This window comes from Protobothrops mucrosquamatus, unplaced genomic scaffold (assembly GCF_001527695.2).
Source record: "Protobothrops mucrosquamatus isolate PMUCROS unplaced genomic scaffold, P.Mucros_1.0 scaffold4360, whole genome shotgun sequence".
NCBI classification, from domain to species: Eukaryota; Metazoa; Chordata; class Lepidosauria; order Squamata; family Viperidae; genus Protobothrops; species Protobothrops mucrosquamatus.
In genome coordinates, this window is record NW_015390274.1 from 54,860 (window position 1) to 61,163 (window position 6,304).

Consider the following 6,304-nt stretch of genomic DNA (forward strand, 5'->3'; position numbering starts at 1 on the left):
TGGGTAGCCACCTGTGAGCCTTGCCAGGAATCCCGCTCAGCCCCACTGAAAGCAACCCCATTGGAGTGGGAGATCCCACGAGCACCGTGGTCCCGTCTCCACGTTGACTTTGCCGGCCCCGTGGAGGGCCGATCTTATTTAATAACGGTGGATGCCTACTCGAAGTGGTTGGAGGTGATCCCCATGCCGTCCACCACAATGAGTGAGGTCACCCCTGGATCGCCTCCATCCCAGCTACCAAACGGACACGCCACCGGAATCCAGAAAGGTAACTCGGGGTTTTACGGAGGGGGATTTAGTGTATGCCCTTAATCATGCGGGGGAGCCGAAGTGGGTGAAAGCGACCATCATCTCCATCGCCGGGCCCAGATCCTATGAAGTTCGCGTGGAGGACAACCGGGTTTGGCGGCGCCACCTTGATCAACTGAGGGGCCGAATCGGGGTCGCTGGGTTACGCCAAGAAAGCATGGCCGACAACACGGGCGGGGCCAGAGACAACGGGGGGGACGAGTATTGGCCATTGGTTCCACCCGTCAGTCAACCACCTCGAGAAGTGAGACCCAGTGCAGCGGCCCAAGGACAACCACGCAGAGGGAAGAGTACCGAGGCAAGAGCTGAACCGAGTCACACAGTTCCCCGCCGATCAACGCGAGGGCATCGGCCTCCCACATATCTGAAGGACTATGTAACCACTATTCATCAAGGATGATAGCAAGAACTTTGAGGGGAGGGGTGTTGTGTTCTTTTGTATCCCCCCCCCTTAATCCCCTATGCGCATCCTGATCACCCATTAAGGGTGATTGCCCTTCTCCATCTGCATACAGTTTCATGCCCGTTGCTGGTTGGCTAACTAGCAACGGGGTCTTACCAGCCAATGGAATTGTGTGATTACAAGCCAGGGGAATCCCATAAAAGAGGGCTCCCCTGGCCTCCTCCCAGAAGGTAACAAAGAAAACAGGTCATGAAGAGGATGTGTAGTGTCCCAGACAATCGTGTGAACCCTGCTCAAGCAATGCTTATATGCTATGTCCTGGATGGAAGGGAGGGAACTGCCAATAATATTTTCAGCCATCCTCACCACTCTGTGTATGTGTTTGTGTGTGTGTGTGTGTGTGTGTGTGTGTTAGTAAACTCCGGGATATAAAATATTTTACATCCCAGAGTTCACTAATTTTATTCTTAAAGAAAATGTTACACCTGGGATTCAAATATTCAAAATAATCAAAGATGTGTGTGTATGTATGTGTGTGTGTGTGTGTGTGTGTGTGTGTGTGTGTGTGTGTCTTGAGTGTTTTTTGATGCACCCTGTCGGCCCAAATATTGGAAGAAGAAATCCCAGTTCCCCTTTAACTCTTTATTAGCAATCCAAAAAAAATTATTTATATATATAAATTTTGTGAATTATGGAACTGTTGATGATGCAAAATTAAAATAAATGAAATAAAAATAAAATAAAATAAACAAAAGAATAAAGACAAAAGCAGCCTGGAAAGAACATACACAAAGATGGAATACAGATTGTGATTAAATTTCACTATCTAGTATGAGTTGAACTCATCCTAGTACCTAACTTTTTCAGGGCAAAATAGGGAGCCAACTATGATGACAATGTGCTTAAAGTCAAGTTCTAAATATATATATATATATATGATAATGCTAAATTTGCATTTGTTTATATATTTTAATGGCTGTTTGTAGGTTGGAAAAGCAATATAGAAATATTTTGAAATAATTATAACACAGGCTAGTGTAGGGATTTTGAGATTTAAATTGAACAGAACAGACTCTCTCATACTTGTTATATCCAATCATGAGCAAGACCTTTTAGATGACTTGTTAGGGGGATAGTGAAGTAAACAATACAACAAAAAAAGTTTTAATAATATTTCCACTGACTTTTCTCTATAGACTTTTTTCTCTATTCTACCTTCTAAAATTTGAAAAGAAAATGAAAGTACAAAATTATGTATTAACACCTGAAGTTGGTCTTCTTAATCCTGATGTAAGATATCTAAATATCTTGAATCCAATAAATAAAATAAAAGTCATTGAATCAAATGTACTATATTGAAGCACCAACTTTAGCAACAAATTGAATTATTACAATTTTGGCATATAAAACACTATTATGACAGTTAAATTGTAGTGTTGTCATGGCTTCTAATATGACAAGTAATTCAAAATGAGTACAAAATAAGTAAGGTCAAAGTAGAAATAGACAGAATCATAGTTATAACAATAATATACCATACTATTTATTTCTAGGCCACATATTGAAAAGTAGGGGGAGGAAGGGAGGCAGTAATAGTATCCTCACTCTTAATCGGAAGATGAAAACTGTATTTTGAACTAGCTATACTTTCAAAATAACCTATTCTCAATTTAGAGCATGAATTACTAAAATTAAACCATTCTGCCCTAGAAAATTAACAGCTAATAACTGTGAATATGATCATTTAGTGGCTAAACCCAATCTAGAACATACTGAATATATATTCTTCTCATTTTGTTTGAATTATCTTCAGATTATTGCACTGTTTCATTTCAGTTCATTACTGATCCCAGTCATCAAGTTAAAAAGACTCTTATTTCAGCTTAATAAAATATGAAGGACAATAGGAGAGTAAAGCTATGTGGTCTAGTGGTTAAGGCACTAGGGTATTAAGCTGGAGACCATGAGTTCAAGTTCCACCTTAGCCATGAAAGCCAGCAGGGTTATTTTAAGCCAGTCATTCCATCTCAGTCCAACCCACCTCACAAGGTTGTTGTTGTGGGAAAAATAGGAGGAAGATATGTTGAATGGGTTCACTGCCTTGAGTTGTTTGTAAATATAATAAAGTTGGGGTACAAATAAATAAATAATACTTTAAATGCTAGTCTACAGATACCATGAGCAGAATCATGGACCTGTCTCCAGCACTATTTTCTGGATTTGGTATCTTTCAAGGGGACAAAACCATAGAAAACAATCTGCTCCATAAATGTAAAATAGTGTAAGAAGAAAATATACAGTAATACAAGAAGAAAAAAAATACCTTCAAAGGAAGATGAACTGGAATTTAAAATGACACTCTCCCCCCCACAAAATGCAATGCAATATGCAATGATACATATTCAAATTTGCCAATATACTTTCTAAAATACAGAGCTCCAGGATGAGTACAAAACACTTGGAATGATCTGACTAACATTGAATAGAAAGGAGCAGCAGTTATTTTTTATTGATTTCAATACTATATTTCTGTCAATACAACAATGATTGCATTTGCTTTTTTTCATTTAGATCATGTTTCAATTATAATCTATGAAGACACTCAGATATTTTTCATTATACTGTTGCCATAAGGTTTCCCCCATCACTTGAATTTTCACAATCACTTAATTTTGAAATTATTTGAGTGGTTTCTCGCACTTATTATACCTTATCAAAACTGTCTTCTCCTACTCACCACCCTCTGTCTCAGTGTCAGTTATAAATATGATTGTCATATTTTCTATGTCAGTTTAACCAAGAACCAAGTCAGTTAAAATATGTTGAACAGCAGTGGATATCTAACAAAACCTTGGTGTGCAACCAAGCACATCACTCAAGTTTAATGCAGAACCATTGATGCCATATTTGTTGAGCATAACTCTTCAACTAGCTGTATATCTATATACTGGTAGAGTCATCATTTTGGCATTTTTTCCACTACATTTTACTGGAGTTGTCACCAAGTGCTTGTTGAATATTATGCATACTTCATTCCCATTGTTAACTAGTGACTCTATCAAAAAGTATCATATTTGCTTGACATAATTTATTTCTGATGAATTAATTCATGCTAGATTCTGCAAGACAACACATACTTTTCTAATGTTCTGAAATTGCAACCCAGTATGATACTACATTTTGTCTAATATTAAATCAGTTCAGCATTCTGTAATTACTTTGACCCAATTTCCCCATTTTTGCAAACAAGAATATTTGCCCTCTAGCTTTGGGTTCATCCATAATTTTTCAAAAAGTTTGGATAATACCTGAAAGCTCTTGCTTTTTGCATTAATATTGACAAAAAGTGTCTCAGTATTCTAAATAGCTCTCCCCCTTTTTTTAGTACTATGTTTCACACTATTGTTTGCCTCCTTTGCTAGATTCAGTTTAAAACCTGCAGATCAGGTTTGCAAGACACCTACCAAACTATTATATAGTTCTTGTAAGCTGTTGCCAGTCTTTTGCCAAGAGTTCAGTATTTTACTTGGACTATTTTATTATTTGTATGTAGTATGATCAAAGTTTTGTATTTACCTAAAAGTAATATTTATAGTAGAATTGTGTAAATAATTTAAATGAAGAATTTCACAAAGTGTGTTAGCATTCTCAAATGTTAAAGTAGCCTAATGTTCTGTAACTTCATTGAAGGATTGCACTTGAGGTGAAGGGCAAAAGAGCTTTCAAAACAGCATGACTTTAATTCACAAAGGAGTGCTTCACTTAAACAATAAGATTGGTGAAGCATACATTTTTTTAAAATGCTACCCTTAATTGGACATCTTTGTCAACCAGCATTCAAAGTAGGTATGAAACCAAGAATATATTACTGTCCCTGATATATGACTTGTGTGAAACTTTTTATGTCTTCCTTTGTTTTTCCTTCTGAAGAACTTTTTGGGTGAGCATTGGGTTGAAAGTCTTAATTTAATGTAACTTGCTTATTTCATTCTCAGTACTTCCAAAGGTTTTTTTTTTAAAAAAATTACAGCCATATCATGTAATAGCTTCCATTAAGAAAGTAGGCCACCAACCTTTAGAAAGATACATAGCTAGAGGTCCTTGATAATGATTGAGAAACTTCCTGAAATCAATTTTCTAACATATATTAATACGAAGACACTTTCAAACAGAATTACAAGAATTGAATTAATTTCCCATTACCTTTTCTCTTTCATTTAAGACATTGGTGCTGCTATAACAACATGAACTTGTCTTGAAACAGAAAGCCTAATTTAAAATTAAGTAGAAGAGCCAGCTTCTACTGGCTCTTCTGTCTGCTCTAAATATAGAATTATTAAAGTAGATTATGCGTATGTATGAAAATGTGTCTATGTGTTTGTAGTATCCAACTTTTGCCTTACTTGTGTGCTTGTTACATTTGAATTCACAAATCTACTTTTGGCTTTTGGAATCCTAAGATATAGGAAGAGTGCATATGTCACTACAACGATAGGACATAAGAATTACAAGCTGAAAACCAACAGGTACAGAACTCATGTTACAAAGAACTTTATCCACTTCACTAAACTCATCAGATATCAGTTAATATTGTTAGATGTTGCCCCAATTATCTTAATAGACATAGACATGTAGAATTCAAATCTACAAATAGATATAAATAAATAAGAAAGAAAGAAAGAAAGAAAGAAAGAAAGAAAGAAAGAAAGAAAGAAAGAAAGAAAGAGAAAGTTTTTCAGCAAAATATATAGCAAATGCTAGTCATTTACATTTGCATTTAAATCTTCCTGCCCAACATTTTCCAACAGGAAGCAGTTTTTCTTTATCTGTTATTCATGGTGAGTAATGGCTGATAAATACAATTGTTATCATTACAGTGCAATCCCAAAGAGGAACTCTTATGTTCTGTCATATCCATGCTTGGTTTTTCAGACTGATATTCTAGGTTTTGCAGCTTTTTCTCCAAAGAATATGCCAGAATCAGTGATTGCAAAGATCTGTTTGGGAAGAAGTCATGTACAGTTCCCTCATTCCCACTGACTTTGAAATAACAATGAGGTCTAGAAACTCAGAAAGCAATTTTGATGGACAGCAATATGATAAATGTAAGAGCAATGATCCTAACTTATCACTGCTGGGAAATATCACACCAAATTATGTGTTAAGAGGTCTACATTCCTTTACAAAGAAATATACAAGCAAAGAAAAGGGATATGAACATTGCAATTCATACGAAATGTGGTTATTTATGCCTGCATATACAGTATTACAGTAGGGTATATAACAGTATGTTTGTGTGTGTGTGTGTGTGTGTGTGTGAATTTAATAGTTTTAGGGGGAGAAAGTATGCCAAATATATACAGTATGTTTAAAATAAATATATGTTTATGTAACCCTCTCTAATGCTGTACCATCAACACTTTATTTACTAATTAATAAGGAGATTGATTTGAATTCAGGGATACACACCCAATTGCCCACCAGATGTATTCTGTTTTCCTCCCACTTTTGCCTGATATATACAATGACACTGAATTTTAGCAGCAAAAAGGATACATTTTAGTGGCACAACTTTTTTTTTTTTTTTTTTTT

General features: G+C 35.9%; 1 protein-coding gene across 1 annotated transcript in view; it reads right to left on the reverse strand.

Annotated features, from left to right (window-relative positions):
* NCAM2 (neural cell adhesion molecule 2) overlaps nucleotides 1–6,304 on the reverse strand; it is a gene marked incomplete at its 5' end in the record, with an annotated part of 70,897 nt that overhangs the window by 51,685 nt on the left and 12,908 nt on the right. The window lies entirely within an intron of this gene.